Consider the following 20,190-nt stretch of genomic DNA (forward strand, 5'->3'; position numbering starts at 1 on the left):
ATATTGCACATCTGAATCTAATGTAACACTGTATGGTTATTATATTTTAATAAAAATAGTAGTAATTAGATCATATTTTAAATCATTTTTCATAAATTTTAATAGAAAAATAACTTTTCATTGAACTATCAGTGATATAGTATTCAAAATATGTATGGAAGGAAATGGTTAAATTGTATAAAAATGCATCAAGAATACTCTGGTTAGAGATTTTTGCTTGTTCAGAAAATTAATGTACACACTCATTTTAATATTGCTCCAGAATTATTCAATGTTTAAGAAAATACTTATGTTTTTGAAAATATAGTTTGAATAAAGCTGCTTTATAGACCCATTGATAAAATAATTTTGAGCCACTAAATATTTAAATTACAAAATATTAATGACTTTTACATTTTCTTATTTTCTCAAAAGTGTTCTGGTTTGGTTGTCACCCAGGGTATAACATAAAATATTAAGTGAAATGAGCCTGTTGCACAAGTAGTATAACATTTATATTAAAAAACTTATTAAAAATGACATTTATGCAATGTATTTTCTATATATCTTAAATATATTTTCCATTTCTCTTTGAGTGTAAACACATCCTACACATACCACACACACAATTACATACTTCTTTTTTTTTTTTTAAGATTTTATTTATTTGACAGAGAGAGATCACAAGTAGGCAGAGAGGCAAGCAGAAAGAGAGGAGGTAGCAGGCTCCCCACTGAGCAGAGAGCCCGATGTGGGGCTCGATTCCAGGACCCTGGGATCATGACCTGAACTGAAGGCAGAGGCTTTAACCCACTGAGCCACCCAGGTGCCCCCACAATTATATACTTCTAACATTGAAATGTTAAAGGTAGTTAATTCTGTAGGGGTATGGGACCAGAGATGGTTATTTTACTTAAGGTTTGACTGGATAAGTCAATCTAGAATTCAGGATGTTGACCCTGGAGTTAAATATTTCACACTTGTCTATCAGCATTATAAGTTATGATTAAAGTCAGGTAGATGAGTGAAAAGGAACAGATAATATTTATAAAAAGAAAATACTACAGAAAAAGAAGGGAAATATTGGGCAAATATTTAAGTGTTCAGTAGAGCAAGATGAATTTGGAGGATTAAGAAGAAAGAGACCAAGGCATTATGTGGTAGAGTTAAAAACAATATAAATATTCTTAAAGAATAGGAATCACAGCCTGGCCATGCCTGTATTCTGAATGTCATGTACTAGGTAGGTGAAGATAAGTATTTATTGAAAGAATAAATGGATTTTTAAAAGGACCAGAGACAATTTAAGAGAGGAAAAGTTTAGAAGGGATATGAATCAAGAACATATATGTATTAAGTCGTACACACTTTGGAGAGCTCTGTTGCTTTATAAAATACTAGAAATTCCTGAACCTAATAGAGTCAAATGTATGACATTCAATAAAAATGTTATATTAGTTTTTAATCTGGCTAATTCACAGTATCCTCCTGTAGGGTATCTCTTTATATGTACTTACATGTACCTTTTGGTGTCTTGACTGGACCAATGGGCATGAGGGTGGAGTGACAAAAATTAGTCTGTATTTTTTTTTTAATTTTATTTATTTATTTGACAGAGAGATCACAAGTAGGCAAAGAGGCAGGCAGGGAGAGGGGAGGGGGTGGGGAGAAGCAGGTTCCCCGCTGAGCAGAGAGCCTGATAAGGGACTCAATCCCAGGACCCTGGGATCATGTCTTGAACCGAAGGCAGAGGCTTCAACCCACTGAGCCACCCAGGTACCCCTTAGTCTGTATTTCATCTTCATATTTGTGTATACACCCACCCCCCCACCCCCCCACACACACACACTCAGAGGGACTGAGAGACTGACAGAGGGAATGACCTGAGGGTCCACAATAAAGAGTAAAGCAATTTTTACCTGATTATTTTCAAAATTCAGCAACCAAAGTGGACTTTAATCATCAGTTGCAGGACCACACTACAGATAACAAAAATGCTGCCTGCAGAAATCATCAGTTGGTGAAGAAAAGAGAAGTTTAATAGAAACTCCCTTAGTAGTACTCCTGTCACTGTTGGGTTGACATCTGAATATTTTCTTATTTAGCTTAAGTAGTAAATATCCCCTGAGCATAATATTTAAAGGTATCCAGATATCAATGCTAATAGGCACTTTTATTTGTTTGTAACCAAGAGAAGAGTTAAGATTGAGTTAAATTTAAAAAAAAAGCACTTATATATCATAATAGATTTATAATAAATGTTTTTTAAACAATTACACCTTTTTTTAAGGTTTTTATTTATTTGTCTGAGAGAGAGCATGTACAGGCAGGCAGAGAAGCAGGCAAAGAGAGAAGCAGGCAAAGAGAGAAGCAGGCTCCCCGCTGAGCAGGGAGCCTGACATGGGACTGACCCTGAGATCACCACCTGAGGCAACAACAAGAGTCTGATGCTTAACAAACTGAGCCACCCAGGCACCCCTCTAAATCTCCATTTCTAATAAGCAGTGGTTCCATCATATCATGTAAACTTAGGAATTTATTCATTTAATACAAATTAAATTTGGTTTCTACCCATGGACACGTAACATAATCTTGGCTTCCAGAACTTAATGAATTTGTTCCTAAAATACAAAGTCCTGCCAAATATTATCACATTTGCTACCACAGCATAAAACCTCTCTTTCACTTTCAACTAAACAATAATTATCTCAAATAAAGTATGACACTACTTTTCTTCTGCTTTATTATTTCCTCTACATTTGACCCAAAACATTACTCTTTATACTATTATTTCCTTTTCTTAAAATTATGCTATATTCATTAAAATGTAAAATCTAACATTATAATATGTAAGATTCAATTTAAGTATTTAAGAAAATGGAGGAGGCATTTATGAAGCTATGGCAGGAAGGAATGGCTATTTGTCTTTTGTTTGGAACTGGGTTCATTTAACTTTTACTCAGAAATTTTAGATAAATTATTTCCTCTGTAAAATAGTTGAGTCAGGTCCAGTCTATTTTCTGAGCATGATATAGTCTGATATAGTCTAATATATATATATATATATACACATATATATAAAAATATGTGTATATTATATATGTATAAAATTTTCTCAACAGATTTTCTTTCTTTTTTTTTAAGATTTTTTTTTTTAATTTGATACAGAGAGAGCACAAGTAGGCAGAGAGTCAGGCAGAGAGAGAGAGAGAGAAGCAGCTCTCTGCTGAACAGAGAGCCTGATGTGGGGCTCCCGAGACCATGACCTGAAGGCAGAGACTTAACCCTCTGAGCCACCCAGGTGCCCCCTCAACAGATTTTCTGTTCACTGGCTTCAAACCTAAGCTATGTGCTAAGACATATATCTGCCAAGACTTTGCCTTTAGCCCCAGGTAAATACATGATCAGGTAGTTATAGCAGGGAAATGCAAAGAAAGGATTCTTTCTCTTATGTATTAGAAGATCAATAAAATTATATACATAAACCTATATACACACTATATTTAGATTATCTTTTTACCAGTGTGCTTCCTCTCATCTGTTTTTTAAGCTTTCCAGGAAGACAGGAATGAAACCAGCAATTGCGATCTGTTGTGTTTTGCTGAAAGCTTGTCATACTATTTTCAATTCTATAGACTTCAAATTCTATATACTCGGAAAATAAATCCATCTTACAGTCACAGTCTCAATGAAGACTACTCCAACAAGTAAATGTTTCTCTGGTTTCGGGGTGGGTACTGAAAAGTTAAAATAGTTCTAGTATGTTGCTTTCTATTTTATTGATTATCTTTTTCACTTTTATAGGACTCACTACATCAGGATTCGTTTGACTTTTAACGTAACTGCAGATCAATTTACATTTTATTCTCTCGGGGACTCCTACTCTTCTAAAATTTACCCAAAAAATGAGTCATGTTAATCTATTGATGAAACCAAATGTATTTTTACCAGCTTTTCATTTTCTTGGGACTCTTTCATCGTAAGAATGTCTTTCCATAAACAGTAATATTTACTCATCATTTGATCTTACAGCTGAATATGCAGTATCGCCCAGAAATCTTTCAATACTCTTATGAAATAGGTAAAAGCAATTGCAATTAATCTCCTTATTTTTCAAATGAAAAACACAGGCTGAGGTGTTCAGCTCCTGGCTAAAAACCTACACCCTATTTTTCAGACCGGCTCTATCTGGCTTTATCTGGCAGGCCTTCGAAGGACAGCTGCCTCCCCACACTAAACTCCAACACAAGGAGCTCTTTGCTGTCCCCGAGGAGGGCAGTGGCAGCCAGGGTCTCATGCCCCTCTGGCTGGTCGTGATCCTTACACGCTTACTTTCTTAGCTCAGGTCCTTTCATTGCTAGGTCTCTATCTGAAGGCTTTGGCCGAGCGCTTCTTCAGATGCCTCTGCCAAGACTTACTATTTTGGGGTGAGGAGGGAAAGTTGGAGCACAGTTTTCATTGCTCTGACTCAGAACCCCGTGCCTTCAACCCTTACTCTTTCACCCCCACCCCAGGGTTTAGCACTTCAGAGCCCATAAAACTGCCTGAGCCTCTTGTCCCGGACCTCCTCAACGGACCTGCGCATGTGTACGGATCACCCAACTAACCCTCCACGGGTATTTCCTTTCTTGGAGGAAAATGAAATGCCAGAAGTTGGCCATTCCTCCTGGTGTAGATTCTTGCTTATATCATTTCAGTGAGCGATTAAAGGCCTCTTTCATTTTTGTTTGTTGCTTTAATTGCCTGCTCCTGGCCACGGAGCTCGCTCTCTCCCAGCTCAGCTGAGCTCCTGGCGCTGGCATATACAGATACTAACACCAAATTCCTGGGTAAAGCCTACGGCAAGAACGATCCCAACAACTCTGGTATTTCTAAAAGAAAATGAATTTGGTAATTTTTCTCAACCTTCTTAATTTAGCATTGCTAATGCAGACACTCTATGGAGCTTCCGCTAAAACACGGGACAATACAATGTTCACTTCTAATCCACAGTACCTCTAAGTCAAAGCCAAACAGGGCCTCAGTCCCTTCAGGTTTGTAAAACAAAAATACCGTAGACTGAATGGGTTTAAAAACAATAGTAACTATTTCTCACAGTGTTGGAGGATGAGGAGCCCAAAATTAGGGTGTCAACACCATAGAGTTGCAGTGAGAGCCCTCTTCAGCTTCCGGGTTTCAGATGGCCTACCTCTGAAGACTTCACGAACAAGAGACTGGGAGCCGGGCTCTGCAGCCTCTTCTGCAGGCATCAGTGCCACTCATTAGGGCTCCACCCTCACGAGGTAATAGGACTCTAATCACCTGCCAAAGATCCCACCTCCTAATACCATCACATTTAGGGGTCGGGTTTTGACTTATAAATTTTAGGGAGACATAAGCATTCAATTCCTGACAGAGCCTAACAAAAACATCATAAGGAAACTCAGTGTATTGCCTCCTCCACAACCTAATCCCCTCCCCCACACACATTTATGTTCCCAATTTTTATTTTATTTTAATAAAATAAAGAGAGAGAAAGGGCACAAGCAGGCAAAGCAGGAGAGGGAGAGGTAGAAGAAGCCTCCAGGATCCTGGGATCATGACCTGAGTGGAAGGCAGAGGCTTAACCTGCTCAGCCACCCAGGCACCCCATGTTCCCTATTCTGTTAAGAAGAAAGCAACCTAAATATCTTGATGACCAATACCTTGCCTCAACTTTGTCTTAGGCCTGCACTGCAAAAATATGTATTTTGGCTACACATGCATTTTTATTTCCTTTTTCTTAATATCTAAATCTTACTCTTTTCCCCTTGCATAATTTGTCAATAAGGATTCCTTCAAGTTAGAAACTACAATTGACATACAGATTAGTCTTCTTTCCAGTATGTACTGATGACTCCATGGCAGATTTTATTATTCAAAATTAGACATTTTTATTCATCTCTGGCTCTCCTTAGCACCTTAAAAACAGTTGGGACCAAACCAAAGATGGTTTTCTAGTAGAAATAGAAAGATACTAGAGTTGTCAAGGCTCAAGTTGGGGCTCAAAGAATACAACTGCTCACCTAAATTGAGAAATTGTCCAGACTGAGTCATTCAGGCCTTCATGTTTTGCATGTGTATCCCCAGCACTGAAAGTCTTACCTAAGGCAGATGGCAGCTAGAGCTTTCTTGCTTTGGGACACTCTAGTCCTTACTTCAGATATGGTATCTCTGCGAACATTTTGTAAACTTAAATTTTCCTGAAGATTTGGGGTTGGGAGATGTCTTATACTTCATGAACTCAACTTTCTACCCTCCCACTTTAGTTTTTCCTTTGTCACCGTTCAACTGTATGAGGAATTAAAAATATTCAGCTTCTGTACTATCAAAAAGTGACCCTACAAGCCCAACCCCACCTGCTCCAAACACCGGGTACTGAAATTAGACCATTGGAATGGTGTTGCAAAATCCCCATTTCTTTGAATTACTATTTCCAGTGTTATAAAGTTCATCATCTATCAGTGTGGCAAAAAATTTGACTGGAAAAGAAATCATCTCATGTGTGGCTACCTAAATCTGATTACACTCAAGTGATTTACATGAGAGGTAAAAGCAAAGGATGTGCCTGATTCTGATTCCAAATATAATGAAATGTACAGAATCCAAATATTTCAACTCTTTCAATGGGAGTTAAGGGGGAAGGAGGGTAGAGATACTAAGTTTCAGGTATCCAGATTGTAGTTAAAAAATTAGTTTCATTTTATAATCCAGTTTAATAACTGTTGAAGGAATACTCATTTGCTCTAAGGAACTGATCAAAAAAGTGAAAACGTTTGTCTCTTGTGTAGAAACTTTGAATACAACTCAATGTGACTTTCAGTTCAGGAAAAACATAGCTCAGGATCTATGGAAAGAAAAATCCTTAAGCTAAAACCCCTGTGGTACCTTTGTTTAATCCAGTATTTTCCACGTGGTTTGGTAAAATAATGACTTACCTTAAGATATGGTTCATCAGGTTCCACAAGTCTTAAAGTGTGTGTTTTTTTAAGTTTCAGAGATTATTGTAATTTTACAGAGCATCTCCTGCTTAGGTTGGAAAATCCAGGGGCCAGGGTTCTACTGGATCCATCTTTCAAACATGCATAATACAATTCAACTTTTTCATGACTCATTTTTGCACTGCTTTAGGACACTGATTTTTCCCTTATTTAACTCAGAGTATATATTATTTTGTTCACAGTTTTTACTGTTTATTTTATATCCAATACTATATTAGGTCTCTGCGGTTATTTGTATTTAGAAATGTGTATCTCTTGGGAAATCAACTCTATTTTTAGCCACTAGAAGGAGAATCAGTTCCTGTTTCTCTAGGTCACTAATAAGAGAAAACACACAGCGCTCAGAGATTCTGATTAGTACATACTTATAAAATGAAAGAAATAGTTTTTACAAATAAAAACATTTATTAAGGGGCACCTGGGTGGCTCAGTGGGTTAAAGCCTCTGCCTTCGGCTCAGGTCCTGATCCCAGGGTCCTGGGATCAAGCTCCGCATCAGGCTCTCTGCTCAGCGGGGAGCCTGCTTCCTCCCCTCTCTCTGCCTGCCTCTCTGCCTACTTGTGATCTCTGTCTGTCAAATAAATATATAAAATCTTTAAAAAAATTATTAGTATGATTTTATGATCAAATTGTTATATATACACTTGTTATAGATTACTATCTCTATCTGGGAAAAGGTGGGTAGAAATTGATAGGATTTGTTGTGCCTCTTTAGTGTGTGTGTGTATGTGTGTCTGTATGTGTGGTATCTTATATTAGATTGTGGTGTTTGTCATTCTCTTATCCACTTTATATTGCTCTTATAAAATACCTGCAGGTAACATTCTGGAAACAAATGTGGCTTGTATGAACCCCATTATAAAATGATATATACTGAACACTTACTGAACATTACCATAATCTGAGCATTGTTCAAAGTTTCTTACTTACATTAACTCATTTATTTTTATTTTATTGATAATAAAACAAAGGCTAGAAAGAAAGAGCTTTTAAACCAAGTCTGGCTTAAATACTCGGATACATTTCATTGTTTCGGTTTAGATTCTGAGTCTCAGGTTGTACAAAAATACACACACATCTATTATTTTAAACTATTACTTTCTCTGGATTTCTGACATTAATTAATGTTTTTTGGAATTGTTTTTAAATGCTGAAATGTAAACTTGCTCATCTCTTCTTGAAATTCTCAGAGTTGATGTTCTCTCTCATAATCCTGGTTCTAGACTGATTGTGTGGCACTATTTTCTTGTCACACTCTTCTATGTCACACACAGGGAAATTCTGAAATCCCTGTGAATACAAATGTTCAAACCCAATAGAGTTAATTCAGATATTTAAATGCTTTTTTCATTATAATTTATCTTTATCTAAAGATCAGGGGGTTGATTATATTTTTGGATGTCTGATGTGGGCTGTTCTGGAGAATTAAATGCTAATAGACTGATCTGAAAGGCAGAATGCTTCTTGAACTGCATATGAAAAGCCTGGCCAAAACCAGTAGTGTTTTGTGTCTTTAATTCTTTCTGCTCTAATTATTTAATGGTCTCTTTTCATAATTAAAAAAAATCAATCTCACTTCATGTCAATTTTCCCTTCCAAATTGTCAATAAAACCTTCACTGCCTATAGACTGAAATTTGAATTAATAAACTGGATATTCCAGGCCTCCATGTTTTCCTCTAGACAGTTTTTCTAAGCTTTGATCTCAGCTTTCACGGTTATGAGTCCTGTGCTTCATGTAAACTGAATTGCTTGGTCCCACTATTTTCCCCACTGTTTCTCATTTAGGCTTTTCACATACGACACATCCCCTTCAATTAAAACATTATATTGCTTCCACCACATGATTTCCATGAAGTCTTCTAAAACTTCCACTTGGAAGACAATTTCTACAAATTTAACTTTGTCTTGTATCGTGTCTGTCCTGATTTACGCAAATTTATCTCTGTCGTCCCCCATTCCTCCATTAAGAAGTAAACTCCTTGAGAACAAGAGTCCCAAAATGCCCAACAGTAGACAGTAGTAAACAGTATTTTTGCCTACATCCATTACAATGTGTTCCTTATTTGGAAGTGTATATTAGAATCACAGGTATAGACTTTCAAAAATATATGTGCAATGTTCTCAGAATAAAATTATAATTCAGTTTGAGACTGAATCTGAACCCCTTAATTAAAAACAAAATTATGAGTCATTTTGAAAGCCATTCTAATATAAGAAATTCAAGTATGCTGTGAGTCAAGAGTTGCATTTTACATTATTTGAAAAGGTCTCTCTTAATTGTGTAAGCAAATCTTGGTCATTATTTCATAAATAAAATGACTGATGAGAAAAAAAATGGAAAGTAACTTTCTGTACATACACCATAAATGCACATTTTTAACAAAATAGGAAATCCCACTATTTGCATCATTTATATTCAAATACATTTATTTTATTAAATAGAACAATTTTCTATTCTTTCAAGTACATACATATATCATTATTTAGTGGTTGAATAACATTCCTATATGTATTATAATCAGTGTACTTGTGTTAATATTTAGATTGCTCCCATTATTTCAATATTATAAATAATGTAGCAACAGATATTATTTTACATACATCTTTATCAAGGTAACACCAGCACCAAGAATACTGCTGGGCAGATAGAATTCCACAAATGAAAGAGAACATAGTGGTTGTGATTAGTGAATTCATTTTAAAATTGAATCTGTGCATACTTCTCAGATAATTTCCTTAAGATAAACTGCAGGGCCAAAGTTTATGTAGATTTTGTAAGGAAATCATATTCTTTTTCCAGTACCTTGCCACTCTTTCTTTTGGGAAGCAGATAAATATTGGCATGTATTTCCACATTTGCATTTCTAACATATGACAAGTAAGTGCTTGACAGTATTCAATTTCCACTCCTAAGGACTGAATGTGTTCCCGCCCACCCCACTTCATGTGTTGCAACCTAATACCCAATGTGGTTGTATTCGGGGGTGGGACCTGTGGGAGGGGCTAGATCACGAGGGTGGAGCTCTCAGGAATGGTATTAGGGCTCTCAGATAAGAGATCCCACAGAGCTCTCCCACCATGTGCACTAGGCAAGGTTACAATGAGTGGCCATCCGTGACTAAGCAGGCTGTCACCACACACTGAATCTGCTGTAGCCATCCCTCTGGAACCTCCCAGATTCCAGAGCTGTGAGACATAAATATTTGTTGTTTACAAACCACCCATTTTATGACATTTTTGTTATGGTAACTAGAACAGAATGACACCCACATCTTCAACAAAATGTACATTGTTATTCACGTTAATCCTTGATAATCTGAGAAATCAAAATACCTCATTGCTATTTAAATTTGGATTGTTTTGATTCCACAGATACTGAGGAGTTTTTCATATTTTTACATAATCCTTCTTTTCTCAGTTTATGTTTCTTACTCAGTTTTCTGTCAGGGAACTAATCTTACTGATTTAACAGTTCAGTTTTATTTAAGAAAATATTGACATTTACTTTCTAAGTGAATAATTTCCAAATTGTTCATTTCCTTCTATTTTACTTATGCTTTACTTTGATGAATTATTTATTACTCAATGTTATACTTCAAAGCTTATAGCTTTGGGGTCACATTTGAAATTTCAGGCCTCCATTATAATCTTACTCTAAGTTTATATAAACTTTACCTAACACTGCATAAGTACATTAAGCATCCATTTCTTCTTAATTCTTAAATCTCTCTTCAGTTCTTTGTGGAGTTACAATTGTATCTCATCCCTGCACCTTATCCCACCTCTTTGAAACTTTTATTTTTAATAATTCTCAACTTACTTTACTCAACTTTAATAATACTCAACTTATATTCTATACTAATAATTATTTTTCATATTGAGGCATGACAACCTATCTTTTTCACTCCTTCTTCCCTTAGTTTATTGACTAAAACCTTTAAGGAACAATTGTGCTAATTTCTAATCATTGAAACTGTTTATAGAAAACTAAAATACTGGGGCGCCTGGGTGGCTCAGTGGGTTAAGCCTCTGCCTTCGGCTCAGGTCATGATCTCAGGGTTCTGGAATCGAGCCCCGCATCAGGCTCTCTGCTCAGTGGGAGCCTGCTTCCCCCTCTCTCTCTGCCTGCCTCTCTGCCTACTTGTCATTTCTCTCTCTCAAATAAATAAATAAAATTTAAAAAAAAAAGAAAAAGAAAATACTTGTGTGGATCAGGTACTATACTAGGAGCTGAGTTAATCCAGCAGACACATCTGGGCCATAGAGCCTTGATATATTGTTCTTCAGTTTGTCAATTTCACAAAAAATTATATATATATATATATACTCATCAGAGGCTTTTCATATGTTCCACACTGAATAAAAGGCATTTTATAAAAAGGATAACTTTAAGACAGATTATTTTTTAATGTAACCTAAACATGAGATTCATAAGTGTTTTTTTAAAATATATTTTGAATCATTAAGGGCATATAAAGACTGAGCTTACTGTTAAGTATGGCAAAATAAAATGTTACATATATTTCAATGTATATACAGGAAAAATGTAACTCAACCTTTTTACTGGGAAGCATTACCTTCTTTTATAGGAGTTAGGGCAGAAATAGTATTTTTAGGAGTTAGGGCAGAAATAGTATTGTATGTTTTGATCTTTTTATCCTTGGTAAATATTTTTCCACTTATTTTTCTTTCAATTACTGGATGAAGAGTCTTGAAATCTCTAATTATAATTATGGATTTGCTATTTCTGCCTATAATTCATGAAGTTATTTTGTTTCTTGTATTTTGATTTTCCATTAATGAGAATATATACATTTAACATTTGTATGACTTCTTGATGAATGGTACCTTCAGTGTCATAAAATCATTTATCTCTGTTCATATTCTTTTCTCTCAGATCAACTTTCTCTAGTATCAAATTGATCTACTTTTGCTTTCTCATGATTAGTGGTTGTACAGTATAACTTTTCAAGTTTTTAAGTCTGCAACTTTATATTTTATGTGCATCTTTTGTAAATAGCATATAGTTGGATGTTGTTTTTTTAATCCAGTAAAATAATCACCATTTTTAAGAAGAGCATGCATTCCATTTTATATAATTATTATTTATATGAATATAGTTAATTTTACTATCATGATATTTAATTATTTACATATTCTGTTCTTGCCCTTCTCCTTTCTATTTTTATTTAAATCAATTGCTTATGTTTTAATATTCCACTGTAACTCTTCCATTTGAGTTAGTAATTATTTTTAACAAATATTTATGGATACTCTAGAGTTCATGGTATGTTTGGCTTATCATTCTTTACCTTCAGATAGTATTATTACACTTCACATGTAACATAAAACTCTGACAACAGAGTTTAAATGAATTGCTGAACGTCTCTCAATTAGCTTGTGGAGTCGTGAAGAATAAGACTCAAAATCATGATCTCTATCTTTAAGTCATCTTTTTTTTTAAATTATGTTCAATTAGCCAACGTATAGTACGTTATTAGTTTTTGTTTTGTTTTTGTTTTTCCTCTTTAACCAACTGCCATGACTTAGACCACATCTAATCAAATGAAACAGAGGACTCACTAATGACCAGGTTTCTATGATATAGATGACCACCCTGCCCAGGCTGTGAGTCAAGAAAAACATTTGAAGAACATTCTTTGTTTTAAGACAGGCTTGGTTTCACAACTTGGCTAACTACTTGTTAACTACTAACTTGCAAAGTTTATCTCTGAATTTCATTTTTTCCATCAAGAATCAGAGACAAGCAAATCCACTTCATGTTAAAATTAAAAGAGAAATATTATGAATAATATGTAGGTGCATAATAGATATCCATTTCCTTTCTAGATTTGCAATACTTTCATTTCTGCCAGAGGATTTAAAATGTAAGACAAATAAAGGAAATGCAATTGTGTGATTTTGATTTTTTATATTTTTTTGGTAACTTGTTGTGGAGAAGATTTTATAGCAACAAGGTTTAAACCTCCTTCCTGAAAAGTGGTATTTAATTTGTATATATATATATATAATAATAAACTTTTAAAATGATAGATAAATACAAATTTACTATTGTTAGAAGTAGTTATCTGATCTGGGTTGACGTTTATTTAGCATTATAAATTAAGACAAACAGTTTTTGAATTAGACTGCCTTCATTCCAGTGAAATAATTTTGGTTACTTTAAGATAGAGAAATCAGTAACAAACCCATATTATTTTTAGTCAGAAACTTTCCAATATAACAAATAACCAATATCAGCTATGTTTTGCTTGATTGTGTGTGTGGGAGGGTGGTAATTTTATATGTTTTGTTTAAGTTTTATTAGACCAAACATTCCAAAAGTAGTTAAGCTCTAGCCAGTCATTTAGCTAATTGTTTATCAAACCCATCAACGTTTTGAACATCCATAATTTTTGCCTGAATTAAAAGTGGAAGTTCTTTGAATCATTTTATGGATTTTCTAACAATGAGCTAAAGAAGATACCCTAACTGGTTGACTCTGTTTAGTATTACTTGGTACAAGTTATTGTCTGTTTTCATTCCAAATGGTTAATTTTCTCACAAGGTTCAATCTTTTGGAAATGACCACTATCTAGTACTAAACCTTAGAAATATGTGCATCTATGAGCATATTATATGGAAACCAAAAGTTATTGTAGGATAAATGAAGAAAAGATTCTTCATTTATCTCAGCCCGTGAAGGCAACCAGGTCAGTAGTGAAGTTCTTTATATACTGCTTTAGGCACTTCTGACATTTTTTCAATGGTTAAATTACTAATTTAAAAAATGATCTGTCATCCTTTCTAAATCACAACATCACGGATCACAACTCCAAATACGTTTGGCATAAACTATTGTAAATGCGTTTGGTATATAGAGTTGGAAAAATATTTTTCTGGAGGAATGACAGTGGAATCCTAAGTTTACTTTTATTTTTATTTGATCTTTCAGGCTTCTTTCCATTACCTAAATGACCTATGTGTTTGTATATTTTATTTTGTCTTCAAAACAAAGCTTTCTCTTAGAACTCTGAAAGTGTGGTATACTTCAGAGTTTACACAACAAATGTCTTTACTAGAAACTTTTCCTATTTCCACACATAGAGATGAGAGTCACATAGGAGATATTTTCCTATTAGCATAGCCACTGTTTGGCATAAATGCGAACTTTTTTAGCTGAAGTTCTATTCTTTTCCTTAGAAAGCATAGTGCAATACAAATGACTGAAAATATTTGGACAGAAGTGTCAGACTGTAACAAGAGTTAAGTCCACAAACAAGTGTTTTAGTATGTTCTAGACACTAGATTCCTTGCCTCTCGATCCGAATGAGGTGCAGAAATAAGTTTTCTTTTGGATGAAAAAATGCACAGTCAGCAGAGCTTCAAGAGCTTTGTGAAATGATAATAGATAATAATAATAATGATAATAAATCAGAACTCATTACATATTTGTAAAAAGTCCTAATAGTTTTTCAAGACCTTTCATATAGAGCCTCTGATAGTAAATGTGGGTAGAGCAAGGTTGTGGAATGATTTGACCTTGTCTTGCTTTCTACACAGATATTATATATTCTCTTACCTTTTTTGTTTCCTGGCATGGTTTTCAAATAAAAGAAGTTTCATAAAATGAACTGATTGCACCTCAGTGGACTCAAGTTTTACTCTGGTTTATTCTTAACAAGTCTCGACCTGCAATTAGCCGAAGGTGGACAGAAAGAAAAAAGAACATCAAGTCCTTTTACTGCAGTGTACATTTTACAGGGAATGGCCACAATGATTTTCCCATTTTTCACTCATAAACAAAGAAAACATTTGCACTTAATAATATCCCAGGAAACAGAGGAAAGCATGTATTCAATCTAGGAGGTCAGTCATCATTCATTACCAGTGAATCCACATAAATAAATCAAGTTCACCAGTAAAAAGGGAGAGCCAGGTATGATATGGGTGAAGAGAAGGATCCTCTAGGGAAAAAGTGAGAAATTAATTTCCTTCAAATATAAGAGTCAGAGACAAAGAAACTGAGATCATTTAATATGTAAGCAAAATAATTTACTTCAAAAGAAAAACTAAATCTAAAGACCAAGAAAGTAGCCCTTTATGTGAAATATTTATTAAATATAAAAAGTTAGAGATAAAGCTGTAGAATGGCAGATTTTTCTGTTTCATAGTAGGTTTACTTTTGCTTATACTTTAGTTCCATAATTTTTTTAATATTTAGGCACTCACATTGACATAAGAACTATATTATTATGAAATGTAAAATGGATAATGGATTATTATAAGTTGTACAACAGATATATACCTAACAAACTTCTTGGTACATAAGCATTTGGTTAAGATGATTTGGGTAGATTCCTCTGTAGTGTTAATTAAGTTGAATCTTTACCTTAAATAGCTATAACTCAGATCTGTTCTCTTGGCACATTACCTCATTTTCATGAATATATGGATGCTTTTGTTATTCTCCCTTTTTAACTCACCAGTACTCAAAAGTTTTTAGTTGACTATGTATATATTATTGACACTATATATCTAATATACATGATTTTTTTGAACCTTCAGACTTAAAAGATTTCTCTATAAAACTATCTATAATATTGAAATGAGAGGAATAAAGAACACAAGCAAAATTTTTAAATTCTTATTTCACCACCTGAGGACTCATAATATGTTTTAACTTTTCATGTATGTGTTCTTTTAATTTTCTTGCCTTCATTGCATGGCTCAAAAAAAAAAAAAGACTAGAATATTACTTGATCACATAAAGATAGTGCATGCAAATCTGAATCAAAAGAATCAAATCAGTGTCATTTTTCACAAGGCTGCTATAACTATTGTTAGAATAATTGTTGAAAATATTATGATTTATTTTATATGATAGAAGTCAATTTCCACATCATAATGATATTTTCATTTTGGCAGCTATCAGATACTTAGAGAAAATGGATATATGTACTCTATGTTAGTATACAAATTACATTAACCTGACAAGTTTTAAAGAAGATCTTGAAAAAAGCCTAACATTAAATATGACTATAGATTTAAAATATAGAAGATGGATGCATTTATATTTCAAAAACACATTGAAATATCAGGTTCGAATTGGAACTTTTAACTTTTAGAACCATTCTTTTTTTTTCCACAAGTAAACATTGAACACTAGGAAATCCTACCAGCCCTAAAATTTCACATAATCCATCTGAAAAAAAAAAAAAAAAAAAAGAACTTACCTTTCTCAACACATGAGGATGAATATATATAAAATGTGAGTGGGTATGAAGCTGACGGTTAAAATTTTACCTTTGCATAATGTTTGACTCTATGCCGGGTGTGGGCACAGCACTGCACAGGGAGCCCATCCAGTCTATTTTTGTAGATAAAATTTTATTGGAAGACATTTCACTCATTTACATTTTATCTATGGCTCCCTTCATTATTAACAGCAAAGTTTAGGAATTACTCTTTGTAGTTACAGACTATATGGCCTTTAATGATAAAAATATTTACTATTTGTCTCTTCAGAAAAAGTTTGCAGACAGAATTCAAGTAAATAAATTAATATAATTTGTTATATTATTTTTCCAAAGATTTTCCAAATGAAGAAAATGCTACTCTTTTTATGAGTTTATATTTAAATGGCATTTCATAAGTCAATCAGAGAAAGACAATTATCATAAGATCTCCCTGATATGAGGAAGTTGAGAGGCAGCATAGGGGGTTTGGGGGTAGGAAAGGAATAAATGAAACAAGATGGAACCGGGAGGGAGACAAACCACAAGAGAATTTAATCTCACAAAACAAACTGAGGGTTGCCAGGGGGAGATGGGTAGGGAGAGGGTGGTTGGGTTATGGACATTGGGGAAGGTATGTGCTATGGTGAGTGCTGTGAAGTGTGTAAACCTGGCAATTCACAGACCTGTACCCCTGGGGCTGATAATACATTGTATGTTAATAAAAAAAAATTAAAATTTAAAATAAAATAAAATGCCAAATCACATGGGAAAAAAATAAATGGTGTTTCATTATAAGTCAGTATTACATTGATTACATTGGGTTGGATATTTGAAAAGTCTTACTAGACTCCATGGTGTATATCCTCATAAGTCTTTAATAAAGTTAAAAGATGCGGCAAGTGATAGAAAATACAGGTAAGCATGGGAACTCACCAGACCTCTAGGTGAGCTCCTTGGGTTTCTTCTTGAACACCAAAGATGTACTTTTGGGGAGGAATCTGATGATTTGGGAAAACTACTAAATGCTTTCTCTGAGATAGACAAATGGAAATTTATGATGTCTTCCAAACACCTAAAAAAAAAAAAAACACATAAATCTATAAGGGATTTTTATTGAAAAATTATTTAGAACTCCAGAGATCAGAAGCCACAGCTGTATATGCCATGAGAGTCTTTTAATTCTAAAAACAATAATTCAGAGCAGTATAAAACTCTTAGCTGCTTAGATCTTGGAGAAAACCCAGTAGTGGTTAAAGCAGTGATAGTGATATACAAAGTTCTAACCTAAAGGCTTGAATTAATTTAAATCATTTAAGAATTTCATAGTCATCATTAATTGCCTTAAAGGCTCTTCTAGCTTGGGAAATTAGTTTTAACTTTATATATATGAAAAAAAGAGAATTCATTTTACTAGTGTATGTGTTTTTTAAGAAGTATTTTTTTTAAATGCATATTGGTGAGAATTTCCCATAGGTTGCCTGCTTGATGCTTTAGTTATTGCTGGCCCTTGATTATGATAGGATTTGATATTTTTTATGGAAACAATATCTACAACAGGACTCTTAAAATACATTATAGACATCATACAATGCTGTTTGGGGGGCACTATTTAGGCATAAAAATAGGTGGTTCCCTGCTATGAACAGCAAGTGTTTCCTTCTATGAATGTTTTAAAAGCTTAGCATCATCAATCCAGCTGTAGCTGGGGAATCAAAAAGCAAATCCAGGAACAATTCATTTTTTTTTTCTTTTCCAGGTTACTATTAGCCTCATTTTTGTTGGTGTTGTCTCACCATAACAACCACTCCTAAATATATGGAGTAGCAGGTCCGCTTTCCTTGAAACGTGAAGCAGAAATCTGAGTTCCTCTTTTGTTTTTTTTTAATGATTTACATCAGTTCCCCAAGTACAAGTGAAATCAAAAAAGCATCTGTGGCAGCTTACAAAAATGAAAGATTCCCACACTTCTGAGAACTCTGTTTATTGAGCATATCCATATTTCTTGTTTTCCAATGCAAGGGAAAAAAAATAGCACACTGCACTGAAAACAATACTTGATTTTTTCTATGTCTAGGTGTTACCATTACTTTAATGGCCAGTTCTGCAGGACAAATCAACCGGTTCAAATACCAGATATCTTTAGTGAATATCTTCAAAATCATTATCTTCTTTTTGGATCTTTGATTCACATAAGGTTTAATATGCATTTGAGTATGACAAATCTTTAATAGCCATTCTTTTGGTTTCCTTGATATGAAAAGTATCATTTGCTATATAACAAAAAAAAATGAATATAACTTTTTAAAATCCCCATTCTCTTTTGAAATGATTGCCAAGTTCTATAGGGAAATTAATTTCATATGTCATTCATCATTTAACATTTGTTCAACTGTATTATTTTTTTTCTGATCTTGCCTAAGCAAAAGTTTTGACTTAGTAAATAGACACTGTATGCTGAGGTAAGAATACCAGAACAATCACGAATATTTCTGCCTTGAGGAAAATTTCATATTTTCATATGGGAGAGATTTTTAAATGATCTTGTGAGCTACTTTTGAATATAGTTACATATATCTCATAGTTACAGAGTATTTATTATGTGAAAATATTTATAAGTTATTACAATTCAAATTTTCAGTCGTTATGCATGAATATTTTATTTTTTTCTCTTGTCAAGAATCCTCTGTGTAAATACTTTACACAATTCTTTTCTATATATCAACTCTCTTATTCTTATTTCTATTATTATTTTTTTCTCTGCCAGGATTTTTATTTGAACTGCATTATGAGGTGTAATACTTAAAAAGTAGGATTAAGATGCTCATTTTAAGAATGCTATGAATTTATTTTGTTTTTAGGACTTTGTACAGAGATTTCTTTCATGTTCTTCCATTACCAGTTTGAAAAATTTAGCTCTCAGTAATATGTCCTAGAAGGTCTAGTTGAAATTTATATAACTCTGCCAGTTGAAAGTTTAATGAATTATCCTTTTCTTATAATGAATAGTTCATAACATTTTAAAAATAAAATGTGGAGAAACACATATAAGACCTAATTATTCCTTTGTACCTCTCTACTATATCTTTTTGGAGAATTCCAAAGAACTTCTAAAGAAACATCTCTTAGGAAGAAAAAAAATACAGAGCTTGGTATTATAAGAGAAAATAAGACACTATTAATCCAAATAAACAAGAAATAAATAGTTACTTTCTCATACATCATACTTTATTAAAAATTCTAATTGATGTAACATATTTTGCTAATAAATTGTGATAATTTCACATTAGTGTTTTCCTAATATCTTTGGCTTTATTTACATTTTGGAATAATTTCAACATTAATGAGATATAGTCTAGAAGTGAATTGTTTCATACTATGGCTTGGTAAGTTTGATCTTGTGATTTTTTAGCAGATTAACATGTGATCAATATGACTGTGTGTGACAATTTATGTTACTTAACAGAACTAGAGTATTATATTATCACTAAAATTATGCACTGATTGGATAAATCACATTTAAGATTGTTGTATTGTTATTTTTGTTTTCCCACAATTAGCACAACTCCAGGTGAAAGTGACAAAAACCACATAAAAAACAATCCTGTCAAATTGACTAATCCTGAAAGATATACATTATTTCATGTATCTCCCATAATAGGACCTCCAAAGCCAGGCCAGATTTGAGGGCTGATTGATTTAGTGCTTCAGTGATAATAACATGAAACACAAAGTTTCTTGCGTCTCTCCTCTTTGGTGTCCTAAGTGAGTCATTTTTGCCCTCAGCCTGGAAGTCTCTCATCATAGGTGAAGCAGAACTTGTCCATACACAACTATGTATAGAGGCAGACAAAGGAGTAAGAAAATCACAAATGTGTATTGCCCATCTGTCAAATCTAAACCAAATACCTACATAATTAAGGAGTCATCACTGAGTTTATTCCTTGATTACTTA

This window comes from Martes martes (assembly GCF_963455335.1).
Source record: "Martes martes genome assembly, chromosome: 2".
In the NCBI taxonomy this organism is placed as follows: Eukaryota; Metazoa; Chordata; class Mammalia; order Carnivora; family Mustelidae; genus Martes; species Martes martes.